This window comes from Oryctolagus cuniculus, chromosome 10 (genome assembly GCF_051225735.1).
Source record: "Oryctolagus cuniculus isolate XC-2025 breed Fujian yellow rabbit chromosome 10, ASM5122573v1, whole genome shotgun sequence".
NCBI lineage: Eukaryota > Metazoa > Chordata > Mammalia > Lagomorpha > Leporidae > Oryctolagus > Oryctolagus cuniculus.
Window position 1 is genome coordinate 85,318,663 of NC_142876.1, and position 18,610 is coordinate 85,337,272.

General features: G+C 43.9%; 1 protein-coding gene across 41 annotated transcripts in view; it reads left to right on the forward strand.

Moving 5' to 3' along the window:
• MAGI1 (membrane associated guanylate kinase, WW and PDZ domain containing 1) overlaps positions 1-18,610 on the forward strand; it is a 688,074-nt gene that overhangs the window by 433,390 nt on the left and 236,074 nt on the right. For 4 of the 41 annotated variants that reach the window (XM_070050630.2, XM_070050633.2, XM_070050632.2 and 1 more), the window contains exon 1: positions 13,179-13,449. The exons of 36 other annotated variants lie outside the window; for them this stretch is intronic. The gene's annotated coding sequence lies outside the window, so the exon portion shown is untranslated. Of the gene's footprint in view, positions 1-13,178; positions 13,450-13,772; positions 13,900-18,610 lie in introns of those variants that run through there. One more of the 41 variants, XM_089305978.1, reaches the window with a different exon arrangement.

Consider the following 18,610-nt stretch of genomic DNA (forward strand, 5'->3'; position numbering starts at 1 on the left):
TGTGCTATTCCATGTGTTTGTTTCTAGTACAAAACCGGAGACCTTGGCCACATGCATAGTACACAGTTGGCTAATGGGAATGACTGGTGACAGAAGCACACCATAGATCATACGAGTTCCCCTAAGAATTTTATCTTTGCAACTGGGACAAATAAGAACCAGAAGTAAGTTTCTGAAAAGGAGAGAATAAGAGAAAATATAGATAGGATCCGGTTAAAGAAATCTACCTGCCCTGACTCATGGTGGGGAACATGCAGGAAGGGTAACTGGGCCATGTCTTTTTCTTCCTCCTGCCTTGGTAGTTTTTCAGTGACTCAGTTTCCTCATTTGCAATACAAAGATAATAGTCCCTCCCTTAAAGGGCTGTTGTGGGTAATAGCACAGTGCTTGGTCTCCTGTAAGCACTTCCTGGATGAGCATTGCTGTGATGGATAATGGTCGTGGTCAAAGCAGTGACGATGTTGAACACGGTGAAGATACTACTTCTGTTAATGGAGACGTTGCCTGCCTTGACCAGTGCTTAGCCCAGCTGAGAGGCTCTTTTGGAGGCAGAGGTAGTAACAGTTGCAGAGAGGGGTGTGACCTGCATCAGGAAGAAGGAAGTCAGAGGGAGGAAGACTCCTCTGCTCCAGGAGGAACCAGTGTAGGCACCAGCCAGAAGGCTGTGTTCCAGGATGTCCATTTGCATGCTAGGCTCAAGAATGTTGGGGATGACCTGGGTATCCCAGACCATGTTATAGTGGATTGCATTACTGTGAATGGTATGTGTTTGCCCTGCATACATGGAAAACAACCAGAATGGGAAACTATCATACTGGCTTAAGCAGTTACTGCAACTGGCCTGAGTACCCCTGTCAGGGTTGACCAGAATCCGGAATCATCTGAGGAAGCAGGCTCCTTCCATCAGCTTTTGGGGGGCACAGAGAGGCATGGTGCAGTGGTTGCTAAGTAAACAAAGGTTCTGGCTGTGGACAGATATGGGTTTGACTCACAGGCCCTCTACTCTCTGGCTTGATGATCTTTGAGAAATTACTTCCCTATGGTTTTCTAATTTATAAAATTAGAACTAAGTGATAGAATACATGAGAAGAATCAGCAGACACTCCGGCACATAGTAGGTGCTCCAACCACAGAAATACATCTTAGTAAACGATGAGTAGAGAACGTCCAGTCTGGGCAAGAGTTTGGTCTTACGGTTAAGATGCTGGCTGGGATACCCATCACCCACATTGGAGGACCTCGGTTTGATTCCTGACTGCAGACCTGGATTTCAGTTTCCTGCTAATGCAGACCCTGGGAGGCAGCATGGATGGCTCAAGTAGTTGGATTCCTGCCACCCACGGGGGAGACCTGGATTTGAGTTCCTGGCTCCCAGTTTCTGCCTAGCTCACCTTCTGCTCTTGTGGGCATTTGGGGAAGGAACCAGGGGATAGGATCCCTTTCTCTCTATCTGTCTCCCTGTATCTGTCAAATAAATAAAATTTTTAAAGAAAGTTTCACACTCTATAAATATAATGATAACTATTTCACGAGCAGAGTTGAGTGAGGCAGAAGAGGAGGAAGAGGTCATTTGGGTGTAACTACCCTGCCATGCCTTAAGGCTTGCTGGACTTCATCTCTGTGTTATGGGTGAAAGTGGGCCTTGCTCTAGAATTTGCTTCTGTAATTCTGCCACCAAAATGTTTAATGTTTATTAGAGCAATTGCAGTGGAACTAAGTCTGTACACCATCCAGGCTGAGTTGAACAATTTATAATTTAGTAACATTGGACCTGCTCTAAACATCCATGAGGCACCCTAATATGATCTGGTTGGCCTACAAGGGCTGGTTTTCCTTTTTTTTTTTTTTTTTTTAAGTTTTATTTGTTTATTGATTGGAAGAGGGGAGAGAGAGAGAGAGAGAGAGAATGCATACTCTCAACCATTGGTTCACTCCCAAAAGCCTGCAACAGCTGGTGCTGGTCTGGGCTGAAGCCAGGAACCAGGAACTCTGTCTACATCTCCCAGTTGGGTGGCAAGGACCCAACTATTTGTGGCAACACCTGCTGCCTCCCAGGGTGCACATTAACAGAATTGGGAAGGTAGCCAGGACTTAAACTTGGTATTGGATGTAGTTGTCCCAAATAGTGTCACAGCTGCTATGCAAAACTCCTGACCCTGGTTTTTCTTATACTGTCGGCTCATAGGCTCTCCGTCACTGAGTCTTTGTCTTCAGGAAGATGAGCATCCCCACAATGCTGCATGGCCTCCATGAAGCACAACTCCCCCTTTTTTTAAAAAAAATATTTTTATTTTATTTATTTGAAAGACAAAGTTAGGGAGAGTGAGAGAGAGGGAGAAAGAGATTTTCCATCTGCTGGTTCACTCCCCAAAAGGCCGCAATGGGTGGGGGTAGGCCAGGCAGAAGCCAGAAGCCAGGAGCTTCTTCTGGGTCTCCTACATGAATGCAGGGGCCCAAGGACTTGGCCATCTTCCACTGTTTTCCCAGGCACGTTAGCAGGGAGCTGCATCAGAAGTGGAGCAGCTGGGACTCTAACCTGTGCCCATATGGGATGCCGGAAATCCTCTAGGCCATAACCTTGACTCCAGGAACTTTTATTTGTGATAAAAAGTTGAAGAAAGATTCTCATTAGCTAACTTAAACTGCACCTTTGCATTCCATGAACGATTTTAGGTATTATATGTGGAAGCTTGCTGCTTCTACGTTTTCCTGGAAAACATGTAATAAAGCTCATTTGTGTACCATTTGAGAAGATGGTCATGTTTGGCACCTTGGAGAGAAGTAATACTAAGAAGTGAAACTCCAGAGAAATGCTGTATCTCTCTTGTGCCTCTGTTCACATTTGCATGTTAACATAGCCATAGGAATTCTGTTTATTCCCCCATTGAATTAAAAAACCAAGAGTTGTCCCTGAAGTTGTTTTTAATAAGTAGGCCACTTCCTCACACATTTTTGACAATTCAAGTTAAAATCCAGCTGAATACTAGACTGCAAGCTGGTCTTTTGGTTTCACTTTTATTTTCTTTCTTGTAAGGTAGAAATCAAAGATGTGTATGATTTTTTTTAATGAAGAAGGCATCCATCCTGTGTGTATAAAAATAACTGTGAAGTAATGTAGCATTTGTCTTCATAAGTCATATTTCATAAGCCAAGAAGACTTATCAAAAATAGCAACTCTCATCTCACTTCTCTGTTATACGTTAATATTATGATCAGGTCCTTGGTGAATTTAAAAAGCATCAGATAAATTGGGGTGCTTTTGTTTTGCTTCCCTTTCTGCAGCATTATTAGCTATTTCTTAAATAATCGTTATAAATTAATGTCAGTATCTAACAATATCATTATCCAAGCAGAACTTTGCTGCAGAAATTAATTTCTGCTTTTTTTTTAAATGAATTACTCAATCTTAGTTAATTTGTGATAGCACACAGACTAGAACACAAGACTATGCCCTTTTGTTATTTCTGCTTTAGAGTTATATTCAGGCATGCAAGTCCAATATTTAGGAAGCTACAGTTCCCTGGGGATTTTGCCTACAATTAGAGTAAGTTGCTGTCCCTAGTGTTATCTTCCAGGATTCCATGAGACACATATAAAATACAATATATGCTTTGAATTAATAGCTTAATTTTTTCATTACCAGTCATTGTCCAGTTATTTTTATCACATGTGATATTTAATTTTATTAACATAGAAGTAGAGCGATAAATGCCAGGGCCCTTGTTGACCATCCCAATCCCCAGGTTTTTGTTTTGTATGGTAACTGTAGATCATCATTTAAAAATGTTATTTTCTTTTTTTTTGAAAGAGTAATTTATTCATTTGAAGTCAGATTTATGCAGAGAGAGAAGGAGAAGCAGAGAGAGAGAGAAAGTGAGAGAGGTCTTCCATCTGCTGGTTCACTCCCCAAATGACTGCAACGGCCAGAGCTGAGCCTATCCAAAGCCAGGAGTCAGGAGCCTCTTCCAGGTCTCCCACGCCTGTGCAGGGGCCCAAGGACTTGGGCCATCTTCTACTGCTTTCCCAGGCCATAGCAGAGAGCTGGATTGGAAGTGGAGCAGCCAGGACTCGAACTGGCACCCATATGGGCTGCCAGCACTGCAGGTAGTGGCTTTACCCGCTGTGCCACAGTGCCAGCCCCAAATGTTATTCTTTTTCTAAGTATTCACAAATTTGAACCCATAGAAAATTCATAACGTATAGTGGAGAGAATGTATGTGTTTGGGGTGCCCTACTCTTTTTGAAGGCTTATTGAAATCTGTCCATGAAATATATTAGCCTGCTGCACAGCTTTTGTTGCTGTTACAGCCGCTAGGACAAGGAGGGAGATCATTCTTCAGCTCCCCTTGATTTCAGTGGTAACCATTGCCGTGTTCAGGTTTTCTACTGCTTCTTAGAGGACAAATTCAGTAATTTATTATCTTTCTTTCTAGGTTTTCAAATTAATTGGTATAAAGTTGTAGATAGTATTCTTTCATATATGAAAGTAAATATGTTTTATATTTTTAATGACTTCTCTATTTATTCCATCAGTTGACTTTATCAGGGTACTTTATAAAGTTTGTGGAAAATAATTTCATAGAACAGTTTTTTCTCTTGATTGCTATCTTTAATTGCACATAGTTATCTTTTTTGGTTTCTACCTTAATCTCATTATTCTTTACATTTTTAAAAAGCCTTATTGAAATATGTCATGTAAAACACCATTCACTGATTTTAATAATCATTCTTTTTTTAGTACACATTCATATCTACAGATAGCACGTGGATTGTGTACTATGTAGTTAGGCCGAGATGGTTGTATCCACACTGACACATACAGACTTTTTCCTTGATGTTATTCCCTAAACACTGCAGTGTAACAGCTACGTATGTAGTATTTACATTGTCAGTAATCTAGAAGTGATTAAAATAGAAAATAAATGTAGATTATATACAGGTATTATGGCATTTGGGGGATGTTTCTTCCCCCTTTTAAAAATTAACAATACTGGGGCTGGGGCTGTGGTGCAGCAGGTTAACACCCTGGCCTGAAGTGCCGGCATCCCATATTGGTGCCAGTTCGAGTCCTGGCTGCTCCACTTCCAATCCAGCTCCCTGCTATGGCCTAGGAATGCAGTGGAAGATGGCCCTGCACCCACGTAGGAGACCTAGAAGTTCCTGGCTCCTGGCTTCGGATTGGCGCAGCTCAGGCCATTGTAGCCAATTGGGGAGTGAGCCTGGGGATGGAAGATCTCTCTCTCTCTCTCTCTGCCTCTCTGCTCTCTGTGTAACTCTGACTTTCAAATAAATAAATAAATCTTTTTTTTTTTTTTTTTAAGACAAAGCAGACCTGTGTGCCATTCCAATACCAGTACACCAAGCATACTGATCAAATGCAGGTGATCCATATTTCTGTCCTTTTGACACTACTTTATGACTGGAGGCTTGGAGCTGCTTTCTTCTCTTTCTTGCTAAGATATATACTATATATAATAGTTATTAGGAACTGAAGTCACCAAACTGTGCTGTGTGAAACTGCGAACTTCTTCCTTTGTTCTGACTGATTTGGTACCTATTATCCACATTTCCTCTATCCCGCCCTATTCTTCACAATCTCTCATAGTCACTCTTCTGTGTTCAGATTGAGGCTTTTTTGGGTTTCCTTGTTGTTATTTTAAGGTCCTACACAGGAAGGAAAAGGTGCAGTGTTTGTCTTCCTGAGTCTGGCTTATTTCACTCAGTGTGATGTCCCCCAGTTCCATCCATTCTGCTGCAAATGACAGGATTTCGTTGTTTTTTATAACTGTATAACATCCCAATGTTAATATATACCACATTTTCTTTAACCATTCATTCAATGATGAACACCTTGCTTGATTCTGTTTCTCTATTGTTATGAATAATGCTGTTATAAACATGGTAGAGCAAGTATTCTCTTTGATACAGTGATTTTTTTTCTAGTTTTTAAAGACATCTCCATATTGTTTTCCACAGTGGTTGTATTAATTTATGTTCCTACCAACAATGCATAGAGTTGTCTTTTCTCCATATCTTGATTGGTGTTTGTTACTTTCTGTCTTTTTTAATAGTAGTCATTCTAACAGATGTGAGTGCTATCTTATTGTGGTTTTCATTTGTATTTCCCTGATGGCTTGTGATATGGAATATTTTTTCATCTATTTGTTGGCCATTTACGTTTCATCGTTTGAGAAATGTTTATTCAGGTTTTTTTGCCGTTTCTTGATTAGATTGTTTGTTTTGTTGTTGATTTTTTTGCATTCCTTATATATTCTGGATGGCAATTCTTTGTCAGATAAGTAGGTTTTAGATATTTTCTCGCATTGTGTAAGATGCCTCTTCAGGGTATGGATTGTTCCCCTTGCTGTGCCGAAGCTTCTGAGTGTGATATAATCTAGTTTGTCTAGTTTGGCTTTCATCGCCTTTGCTTTGAGGATCTTATCTAAAAATTATTGCCTACAACAATGTCTCAAGGTGTTTTCTATTCATAGTTTCAGTTGCATAATTGTAGGTCTCTGGTCGAACTTGAGTTGATATTTGTGTATGTTGAGAGGGAAGGGCCTAATTTTCATTTTTGCACATATATAATCCATATTTTACAGCACTACTTATTAAAAAGTTTTTCTTTTCTCTGTTATATATTCTTTTCTGTGAGGAAGTTGAACATTTTGGGGTTTTGGTATCTGTGAGGAGTCCTGGAACTAATTGCCCATGGATATCAAGTAACAAACCTTATACACAAGGTTGTTTACTCGTTACCATAATCTTTTTTATCATCCAAGAAAGAAACCTTGTACCCATTTGCAGTCACATACCATTTCCCTTCAACATTCAGAGCCTTAGGTAATTTCTGTCCTTATACATCTGCCTGTTACGGACATTTCACATAAACAGAATGATGTTGTACATTTTTGTGTCTCATTTCTTTTACTTAGCGTGGTATTTTCAAGGTTCATCCACGCTGTAGCATATATTGCTACTTTTTTCTTTTTTATTGCCCAGTAATATTCTTTTGTGTGGTTATGCCACATTTTGTTCATCAGTTATGGGACATTTGAGTTGTTCTAGTTTTTGGCTATAAAAGCTGCTATGAATATTCATGTACACGTTTCTGTATAAACATGTTTTCATTTCCCTTGGGTATATATGACAGAGAGGAATTTCTGGATTATATCATAGATTTTACTTTTTGGGACACTGCCAAGCTGTTTTCCAACGTGTAGGAGAGTTCCAATATTTTCAGATTCTTGCCAATATTTGTCTTTTGGATTATGCCCCTCTTAGTGGGTATGAAATTGTATCCTACTGTGGTTTCGATTTGTATTTCTCTACTGACCAGTGATGTCAGACACCTTCTCATATGTTATCAGCCACTTATATATTGTCTTAGGACAAATTGCTATTCAAATTCTTTGCCTATTTTTTTAAATTATTTTTTAAACTTTTATTATTTAATTATAGGTGTTCTTGATATATTCTGCATACAACTTCCTTCTCAGATGCGTGATTTATAGATATCGTCTCCTGCTCTGTAGGTTATCTTTTCACTTTCTTGGAAGTTTCTGCATAAAACTTCTGAATTTTGATATTGTGGGGAGCAACCCGGACTAGACTGAGTTACTGGAATTAAGACTTATTCTATGCATCTGCTCTCCCACAATATGGCGCTGGGAGAGGAGAAAACAGCTTCTACGCAGCTGCCTCCAGTTCAACCAATAAACTGTAGGACTTGCTCCTGATTGGAGAGCAGCGTACTCGGCGTGTGGGCAGCCGAGTTGGGATTGGCAGAGGAGGACTATAAAGGAGGAGAGAGACGGCATGCACCGGGAACATCTAAGGGGAACATCTAGCTGAAGGAACACCTGTGCAGCCCCCGAGAGAACCGGCCGGCGGTGTGCCGCTCCCCTGCGGAAGTGGGGAAAGTGGCCAGGGGGAACCGCCCTTCCACGGAGGTGGAAGGGACAATAGCCAACCCGGGAAGAACCAGCAGCAAACCCGGGGAGGGCCGAGCAGACGAAAGAACAGCGCAGGGTCCTGTGTCGTTCCTCCACGAAGAGGGGGAGCGACAGATATAGCCTAGTTTATCTATTTGTTTTGTTTATTTGTTTCTTGTGCTTTTGGTGTCATTGTTTTCTTCTAAGGGTCTTAAAGTTTTAGGTCTTATATTTAGATCTGTGAACCATTTTGGGTTCACCTTTGTGCATGGTGTGAAGTGGTGGAGATCTTTTTTTTTTTTTTTTAGATTGATTTATGTATTTGAAAGAGTTAAAGAGAGCGAGAGGGAAAGACGAGAGAGAGAGGGAGAGAGAGAGAGAATCTTCAACTGCTAATTCAGACCACATTTGGCCACAAGGGCCAGGGCTGAGCCAGGCCAAAGCCAGGAGCCAGGAGCTTCATGTAGGTCTCCCACATGGGTGGCAGAGGCCCAATTAGTTGGGCCATCTTCTGCTTTTTCCAGACCATAAGGAGCTGGATTGGAAGTAGGGTAGCTGGGATTTGAACTGGTGCCCATATGGTATGCAGCTAGTGGCTTTACCCACTATGCCACAATGCTGGCACTGCCCTCCCCCCATATACACACTTCACATTTTTTACGTGTGAATATCCAATTGTCCCAGCAATATCTACTGAATTTTCTACTTTTTTTTTTTTAGTTTATTTCATTTTTATAGCTGCACAAGTAGAAGTTGTAATTGATTTATTCTTTGTCTCTCTTATCCTCTAATACATCCATTTAAGGCTATACTTTCCTTCTGTGAAGCAATTTGGATACATCACACAGATTTTATTGTTAATTTTGTTTTCCTTTTTTCTGTTAATGTGTGTTTTTATTGCAATTTACTCAGTGGCTGTGGCCTATATTATGTCAGTTCAATATAATTATATCCAAAGGACTTTTCTATGACACAACTATGCAGCCCTTTTTCCAACCCTGTAGATGCAGTGTACCTCCTTAGGAGATCCAACAGAGCTATGTGCTTGGTATGTGTCCAATAAGCGTTTGTGGAAAACATGTGGAAAGCATGCGTTACACCTAAGTGTTAGCTGTGATTGAGGTGACACTAACACTTAGGCATGCTGAACAAGCTCTTCCTCCGTGCCAGCCTCAACCAAGTGCTTTAACGTGCATCCAGCGATGTTGTCTTCTCAACAGTCTCAAAAGGCATGAACTCTATTCACTCCCCTTTCACAGGTAGCAAAGTGGAGGTGCTGCAAGGTGATGTCGTTCAAACCAAGAGAGCCAGGGTAGTTCTTTTTTTCTTTTAAGATTATTTATTTATTTGAAAATTAGAGTTCCAGAGAGAAAGGGTTGGGGGAGACAGAGCAAGATTGTTCATTCACTGATTCACCCCCAAGATGGTCTGGGCCAGGGTGGAGCTTCATTAGGGTCTCCCACATGGGTGGCAGGGGCCTGACTACTTGGGCCAGCCTCCACTGCTTTTCCCAGGCCATTGGCAGGGAGGTGGATCAGAAGTAGGCAGCTGGGACACGAACCCGTGCCCAGATGGGATGCTGGAGTCACAGGCACTTTATCCGGTACGCCACAGTGCCTGCCCCAGGAGTGGATTTTGAACTAGTCTGCCCCCATCCCATTGTATGTTCCACTGCCCCCCAGTTGGCCACTTCTCTACCACATTTACTTGGTCCCATTTCTAAATGTTCACTTATTTGAACGTCTTCCAGGAACAAAATTCTTGCCTCTTTGGTCACAGTTTGGTAAAGTTTGCTAGAGAGGAAGTGTTTCTACATCACTGCCACCATGACCTGTGCTCTCAAGACACTACATAGTCTAGAAGTCAAGCACCCATGAAGGGAGGCTAGCCCAGGACCTGCTAGGTTTGATGTTTTGTGTATAATTAAAGAGATCTCAGAGGGTCGGTGCTGTGGTATACTGGGTAAAGCCGCCACCAGTAGTGCTGACATCCTATATGGGTGCCAATTCAAGACCCGGCTGCTCCACTTCCAATCCACCTCTCTGCTATGACCTGGAAAAGCAGTAGAAGATGGCCCAAGTCCTTGGGCCCTTGCACCTGCGTCAGAAACCTGGAAGAAGCTCCTGGCTCCTGGCTCCTGGCTTCAGATCGGCACAGCTCCAGCCATTGCAGCCAACTGGGGAGTGAACCAACGGATGGAAGACCTCTCTCTCCTGTCTCTGCCTCTCCTTCTCTCTGTGTGTAACATTGACTTTCAAATGAATAAATAAATCTTTTTTTTAAAAAAAGATCTCAGAAGAAATGCAAGTGAGCATCTCTCCTGCCTTGTGCCGAGACCCCACAGGCTCAGAGAGTCTTGGTGTCTGAGATGCAGTTTAACTGTCAGATAAAAACAGAGTGGATTTTCGTTGACACTTTCTTGGGCTTCTCTTGCATGTAGAGAAAGAAACCTGGTCTCTGGAGCTCTGATTGAAAATAATTTGTTATTGTTACGGATATTTCCAAACCAAATGAGGGCTATTTTTCTCCCCCTATTGAAGATTGGAAAGCTACATCCTTGAATACTTATTGAATAAAAGTTCCCTTCTTTCTTTCATAAAGAGAATGGCTTTTGTACTTTTGTTCCCTTCGGTGCTGTCTCTGGGCAGCTTCCTTGCGAAAGAGCGATTTAATTTGTCCTGCACAATCATTTTCCTGTGGAAAACTAATAAAATACAAATTCCATTTTTTAGCATTAGCTTGTGGCTAAAGGCTTCTGAAAGTTTCATGTAATATCTGCTTTGCTTTTCTTCTGGCTGATGACTGAGAGGGGGAAATATGTAAATACGTGTGTTATATCCATGTTTGATGGAGACACTATTCCCTGCAGGTCATTGTTTTCCTCAAACTGAAATTGTGAGCTCATACTTTGCATTCATCTCGCAGGGCCTTTTCATCCTGAGGAGGAAGTGGATGGATGTGTTTATCTTCCAAGGCATCTTGTTGGCTTTGCTCACATGCTCTCTGAGGTCCCGTGTCCTGGCGTCTGCTCACCAAAGCCCATCCGAGCTCAAGGAGGTTCACGTTCATTTTGTTGAGAGGCTCTACCTAGAAATAGTGATTAGCATAGTGGCAGTGAGACCAGGTGACCTCTAGTGAGTGCATTTTATATATGAGTCAAGGGCCAGGCACTTTGCCTGTGTTCTGACAACAAATAGATATTTTTTATTTGTTTTTTAATATTTTTTTTGACAGGCAGAGTTAGACAGTGAGAGAGAGAGACAGAGAGAAAGGTCTTTATTCTGTTGGTTCACTTCCCAAATGAGCGCCACGGCCGGCGCGCTGTGCCAATCCAAAGCCAGGAGCCAGGTGCTTCCTCCTGGTCTCCATGCGGGTACAGGGCCCAGCCACTTGGGCCATCCTCCACTGTACTCCTGGGCCACAGCAGAGAACTGGACTGAAAGAGGAGCAACCGGGACAGAATCTGGTGCCCCGACCGGGACTAAAACCCGGGGTACCAGTGCCGCAGGCGAAGGATTAGCCTAGTGAGCCGTGGCGCCGGCCAAAGAGATAGTTTTAATGCCATTTTTTTTACACCTGGGGAAACAGGCAAGAAAGTTATCCTCCCAGAATGTGGGGTGTGGGGATTGGAACTCAGTGAGTCTGAGGCTAACATTGAATCTTTTGGACCAGAAGGAATAGGAACGCATTAAATATGCCATCCATCTTGGCCTTGGGTTGTTCAGGGAATACCGCATCAGCCCTGTATGCACACAGGGACACTCTCCTGAGTAGCAAATGTAAAGAAATTTCCTTTTTTTTTTTTTTTGTATGCTATGAAGTCCCGCTGATTACAGCATTCTAAGGAGAGATCTGTGCCACGTTGTTATCTGAAGGGCTCTGCTCTCCTCTCATCTCATCCTTTTCCCTTCTTATCCTTTAAAAAAATTATTTAGTTGAAAGGCAGAGTAACAAAGATAGAGCGAGAGACGCACAGAGAGAATTTTCCATCCACTGGTTCACTCCTCAAATGGCCACAACAGCCAGGGCTGGGCCAGGTCAAAGCCAGGCCATTCTTCCTGGTCTCCCATGTGATTGCAGGGGCCCAAGGACATGGGCCATCCTCTGCTGCTTTTCCTAGGTGCATTAGCAGGGAGCTGGATCAGAAGTGGAGCAGCCAGAACTCAAACTGGTACCCCTCGGTGATGCTGGCATTGCAGGCGGCAGCTTTACCCACTACACCACGACTTCAACCCCTCTCTTCTCATCCTATGGCTGCTTTGCTGTTACCTGAGGTCTCATCGACTCTGTTTGTAATCTAGATTCTGTATTGCCTTCCCCTCCAGAAGTAGCTTATGTTGCAGGGGAAAAAAATGTTCCTTGTTTGCTTTTCCTGCTTTCCTGATTTTCTTGTCACTGTCATCTCAGAACATCCCCAGCCCCTTTATCTCCTCCTGGCCGAGGTGTGGCGTGGGATTCCTGGAGTGGAATCCACCTGGATTGTGGAAAGGCTGTGGTGGACACACCTCAGTCTGGACATTTTCTGTCTTGCGAAAGGACGTAGGGTCAGTGTCTTTCCAAAGCCAGAACTCCTCAATAAAGCTTTCTCCACAGCAAAGGTGGGAGCCTCCTGAGGAGCTGGCTGGAATTGGTACCATCAGGTTCCTACAGATCCTTAAATGCCTGGTGGTGGATAACAGAGAGAAGCAGTTAAGAGCAGCTTGGTCCTGAACCAGATTCTCCCCGTAATTCTGAAAGTGTCAGTTCCTTAAAAGCGAATTCTTCAAATTCACATCCTAAGCCTCTCCATCATCGTTTAGCTCCCAGGAAAACAGTTATTTCAAACTTCCGACTCATTATCTCTGCAATTCCTTCCAAAGTTGAAGCAGAGGCAGGCATGAGTCTCACCAGGTGTTTGAAGACTTGGCCCCCGGCTCTTGGCAAGTCAGGGCTGCTTCCCTCACCAAGAGAACCCCCCACCTTCCCTCGCCCGCCCCTTCCCACCCAGCCCCCAGCATGTGGCACTTGGGGGCAGCCCCCATTTCCCGCCTTTCCCTGGCCAGGGCCTCCCCCAGGACTGAACGCGCCAGGGAGCGGACACGCCCGCGGGCAGAGGCCGGCTGGGCCCGCCCCCTCCGCAGGTGCGGCCCTAATCCCCGCTGGCCTAGTTATCCGGCAGCCTCTAGGAACCAGGGCCCTGTGATGTAATGCTCTTTTTTCACACTCGCGGCTTAAATACAGATGGAAATTGTTGTCATGTGTTAGAAATGTCGCCAGTAATATAAAAGGCGCAAGCTCCTCGCCTTTCTCGCACCATCAGCTGCTCCTGCGCCTCTGCCCTCGCCAAACCGCTGTGTGGTCAGGTGGCCGGGGCGCCCCCAGTCTCCTAGGAAGGGGTTCGGATCCCCCCCCAACCACCCCCACCACCCCCGCCTCTCTTTCCAGGCGCTGCAGAGCCGAGGACCAGCGTGGTGGGAGGCTCTTGCAGGCTCACAAAGAGGAGGATTAATCTTGGCGACTAGGCTGGGGTTTGCAGGCAAGTACGAGTGGTCCAGGATCTCCCTCTCACCACCCCTCGCCGCCTCCTGCCCACCTCTGGATTCGAACGCTCTGCCGCCGGAGGAAGCCCGGGCGCGGGACAGGCGGCGGCGAGGCCGCGGCCACCTGGAGGTTTGCGCTCGGGCTGTGGGAACATCCTTGGAGGTGAAGGTGCCGTGTGGGGCGTGTGGACCAGGAAGGCGGGGCGGCGAGAAAGCGGGCCAGCTTGGGAGGGCCAGATGGCTGAGGCTGCTGCGTTTTAATTCACCGGGCAGGCCCGTTTGGCCGGGCCGGGAGGGCGGGGGAGGGGGAGAGAAGAAAAATCAGGGGTCATTGGGTAGAGGAGAGGCCGGGCTCCGGAGCAGATGCCTGGCGAACAATGGGGCTTTTGAAGGGGATGCTGGAGGAAGTGTGGCGCGCGCTTTGTACTGCCTCCTCCGCATTGCAGGTTGGAATCGGGCAGCTCAATTTTAATGAAGTGCATTCCAAAGTGTGCTCGTCAGCCTGGGCTTTCGGAGCGAGGGGCTCGGCTGAATGGGGACTGGGGGCGGGCGGGGGAGGGGGCCGGCCGAATGAGTTCCTGATGGATGGTAAAAGAGGAGATGAAAGCCTGCTCAGTGTGCAGGGCAGGGGGAGGGAGGAGGGAAAAATCAATACGTCCCCGTGCATATTAATAGGCTCCAGCAGGTGTTGGTCAGTGTATGTTGCTGCATTGTTCGGGCGCCCAGGCTTGGGAAAAGGCTGGGGGCCGCCGGAGCTGCCGGTCCCTGGCGGGCGCAGTGGGCAGATGCCTTTGCACTTCGGAGGGCTTGGCGAGCTGCCGGGAAAATGAGCAAGGGAGGAACTGCGAGGCGCCCCCTCCCCTTGGCTCTGTTTTTCAAAGGAAGAATGTCCGTGCAGAAGGCTTTTTAAGTTTTCTTCCTGGAAATTAACATGTGTTTATGAGAGCACTGTCTTACCTAGGTAAGATATGCATGCCTGTGCGCACCGGAAGAGCAGAATCTGGAGTCTGGCTAGCTGAGTGCTTGGAGCAGAACGGCTCTTGGGGCTATGAGGTCAGACAGGAGGCTAGGGGGTTTTAAAGAGGCAGTGGGGCTGGCTGGCCCCTCCTCTTCCAAGGTGCCAGATCTAACTGACCTGGGTACCTGGTGGCAGTGACAGGTGCAAAGGAAACTGTCTTGGCCAGTATTGGTACCCAGTCGCTGTCCACACAAAGGGAGTGGATTTACGCCTGAACTCAATGATTGCAGGGTGCCAGTAGCTTATTTATAAGGATTAGGTTTGGGGTGCCCTTTGCTCATCCGAGAGTGTACCGTACTGGGGGCCCCGTCTGCTGGGAATCCCATAGGAGACTTTTTATGAGCATGTACTGGCCAAATAATGCTTGCTGGCTTTTGTTGTTATTGTTTGTTTGTGTACTTCTCCGCTTGTATTCAGTGCTTTCAAGAGGTTCAGACATATTTGTTGGGGATTTGGATTCAACTGGAAGCTCTTGGAGGAGAGTGCTATGACTTTTGATGGGGAAAAGCATTTAAGTGTGGTGTGTATTCAGTGCATCTGAACTGTGTGTGCAGATATGGTAACCCACAGAATAACACTGTCTTTTAGCTTCTTGGAAAATAAATGCATTTCTTAGTTGAGAAAGCTCATCTCTTCTCATCTGTGAGGCTAATTCTTTCTGAAAATTGGTGTTTTATGATCACTTTGGAAACCTGTATTGATTGGCTACACGTTCAAATTCCTTTCATGATGTAACTTGCACTGTAAGTCATCAGCAGCGCAGAGCTCATCACTCCCCAGTGAATTTCAGTGCTGTTGAAAGCTTTAACAGATTCATGGTAGCCACGGAAACTCAGTTCCTCCATTTCTCAGCTGGGCAAACAGAAGCAGCCTGCCCTTACCTCTCATCGCCTTTCCTGGTTGGACTTTGGGAAAGGGGACGAGGCAGAGGGAGAGGATTTCTGTGGAGGACGCTCCTCTCACACCCTCTACCCCACCTTCTTATTCAGTTATGCGCTGACGGTTACTGGTCTGTTTCCCTATGTGAGTTTCTGCATACCTCAAGTTGTATTTCTGTGACAGTGTTTAAGGGAATGTTCAAGGTTTAATGTTGGGATTTGGTTTGTTTGTACCAAACATGCAGAATCAGTCGGTTTGTTACTGTGGTTCTTAGATCTCACTGTGTTATCACCTGTAGAGCTGAGGCTTACCTGCTGATCCTCACTGAGCAAAAGCATGGGCAGTTGCGTTTGTTAAGGAGCCCACCCCCTGCCCCCAGCAGCCTCAGTGCCTCCTCAGCTCATTATGCCAGAAGATACAGGTTGTGATATGGCCGGTGTGTCCGCTGGCACTCCCACTCCACTGATCCCAGCTGCTCTCTAAGCTTGCAGCTAACAGCTTTGTATGGGGTTTGTTACTAGAAAGTACTCCTTAAAGCACTGTTTTTTTCCTCACCCCACAGTACCTAAGACTGTGTGATAACAGTTGTAGATAGTTGACATTACTATGTATAAGAACAGTTGCTATAACCATGAAATAACAACACCCCAGAAATAATGACTGTAGCTGAGTCCACCAAGACAGGAAAACAGAGGCAACTGATGGCTCCCATTCACTCTTCAGTATGGACAGGGAGTAGAGATAGGAGATAGGAGATAGGAGAAAGAGAGAGAGACAGAGAGAATGAATATAAAATCTCCATACTTAGGAAGGAGCATCTCGATTAACTGATACCAGTTACTGAAAAATTGAATTGTAATTTCTCCTTGACCCTGTACTGTCACATTTAAAGCAGGTGATGTGATGACAGCTGAGATTGCCTATTTAATGATTCCAGTGAGTACGTTGAACCATGTTTTTGTTAGATGTTGGCCTATTATTTGGGAGACGGAGATAATGCAAGGTAAAATTATTTCTAAAATGTAAAGTGAATTTAGAGGTGATAGTATTAGAACAAACTAAATGAAAGGATTCCACTCAGTCGGAACACTCCAACTATTTTTTCTTTGCATCCATGTTTTCAATGCAAAATCCAATTTTACTTTAGTATCACCATTTTCTAAGAGTGTTTGTTTCTTTAAAAAAAAAGTTTCTTATGTTGCTAATCAGACCCCAAATATTTAAATGTAAGCACATCCTCCCCAGTCACACTGACACCCTCTGGCACCAGGGAAGCTGTCAGTCTTTTTTTTTTTTTTTTGAGTCTGGTGGGAAGGAAAGACAGCAGTGCTGGCTGTAATTCAGTAACTCTGCTGCTATCTCTCCGACAGCAGATCGGCTCTGGATGACTTGCGGCCTTTTGAAGTGTTACAAACACTAAATGCAAAGATCTTCTCATCCCTGACCTTCCAGGTTTTCATTATTGACAAGTTTCTGCCATTGGCGTCCTCTGGGACATCTGTATGATTCTCTGGGATGACTAGACCCTTGGAAACTATGCCTGAACAGTGTCTCTGAATAGTGTGCTGTGCCAGTTGTCATTGGTAAACCAATTATACGACAGGTTCCATATGAATAAAAATGGCCCTGCATCCCTTGGCTTCCCAGGAATTTGATGCATTGATGATTAAATGGCCTGCAGATATCTGTGCATTTATTATTCTCCTAATACAATCCTTGAGGTGCTCTTGCTGAGTTTTGTTTCTTTTTCCAAGAAGATTGATGTCACTTTAAGTTTCAGTAGGCTGTGAGCTCCAAACCCTAAAAACACAATGGGAAAAGTGTTTCCTAACTTACACCAAAATGTTTGTGAAGGCCTTAGCATGAGAGTAAATAAGGGAGGGGGGTGGGAGAGTGCTTCGGCCTTCAAAATGACTCATAGGCCAAACATTCCTCAGTGAAAAGAGTTTGAAAGTTTTAATGTTTGTGGTTATCTGACTTGAAAGGGCAAAAGAAAGCATAAATATAATGCATTTAATTCTATCCCATGAGGCATAAACCTTTTGTGGAGGTTTTTGATATTTCTCTTTCTGTATTCCAATACTATGCACAGTGTCTAGCACATAACATGTGTTCAGTAAACACTTGACTGAGTGAATGCAGCTGAAGCGTCAGTTGGTCGTTATGAAGTTTGTGCTAAAACCACAATGCCCTTGCTGTTTGCAAAGCAAAGCAAAAGAGTACAACTCTGTGAAAAATCATTTTGAAAAAGGGAATATTAGTTTTTATGTATTTAATATTATATATATTTTTTCCCACAGCAGATTTTATATTCCCTTAGGGATTTTTAAAAAATTTACGTTCCTGCTCATTGTTGAATTGATTTTCAAAGTTGATGCTGCCCTCCTAATTAAAGAATCTTCATCTCTTTCTACCCATATCATACTCAAGTAAGCTCTGGCTCTGAATCATCTCATGGGTATAGCTTTTTTGCTGCAATAAAGATTAGATTAGTGGAAATCTACAGATCTGACAACAACTGTAGACAATAACTTGCCTGTAAGACAGTAAGTTCCATAATTTTCTAATTAATTGTGGAGCGCTGCCAAGGAGAGTTGTTTAAAAAAAATACATAGTTGTAGATAGAGACCTGAAGGGGAAGCAAAAATGCCTGTAAATGTTTAACTCCTTTTTTTTTTTTTTTTTAATGAGGCTTAACACTCAGTTTATAGAGGCCTTTTCTATGTTTCTTCATGGCTTTTTGGGTCCTTTTATTTACTACATCCTGTCTTACCTGAAAGTGATCTCATATTGGAAATAACGAATTTTACAAATATTTGCATGCCTATGGGGTGCCAGATACTGGTGACAATAGAAGAGTGAACAAAACCTACACAGTCCATCTACCCTCCTGGAGCTTGTATTAGAACCCATGTTAATTTAGTCCTTATAAGATCAGGGAATAGGGAATAAGGAAGAAATGATTACTTACAATGAAATCCTTTAGCTATGAGAAGTTTTTTTTTTAAATTTTTTTGTTTATTCCCCCCTCCCCCAAGAAACCTTTTATTTAAGGAATATAGACTTCATGCTTTTCATAAGTATAACTTTAGGAATATAGTGATTCTTCCCACCATCCCCGCCCTCCCACCCACTCACCCACCCGAGAAGTTTGTTTCTAAAAATTACTATGGTTCACAAAACAGAAGTTGGCCTGATTGCTTTACAAAAAAAAATAAATAAATAAAGTACAACAGAACAATGCAATATAGAACTATAAC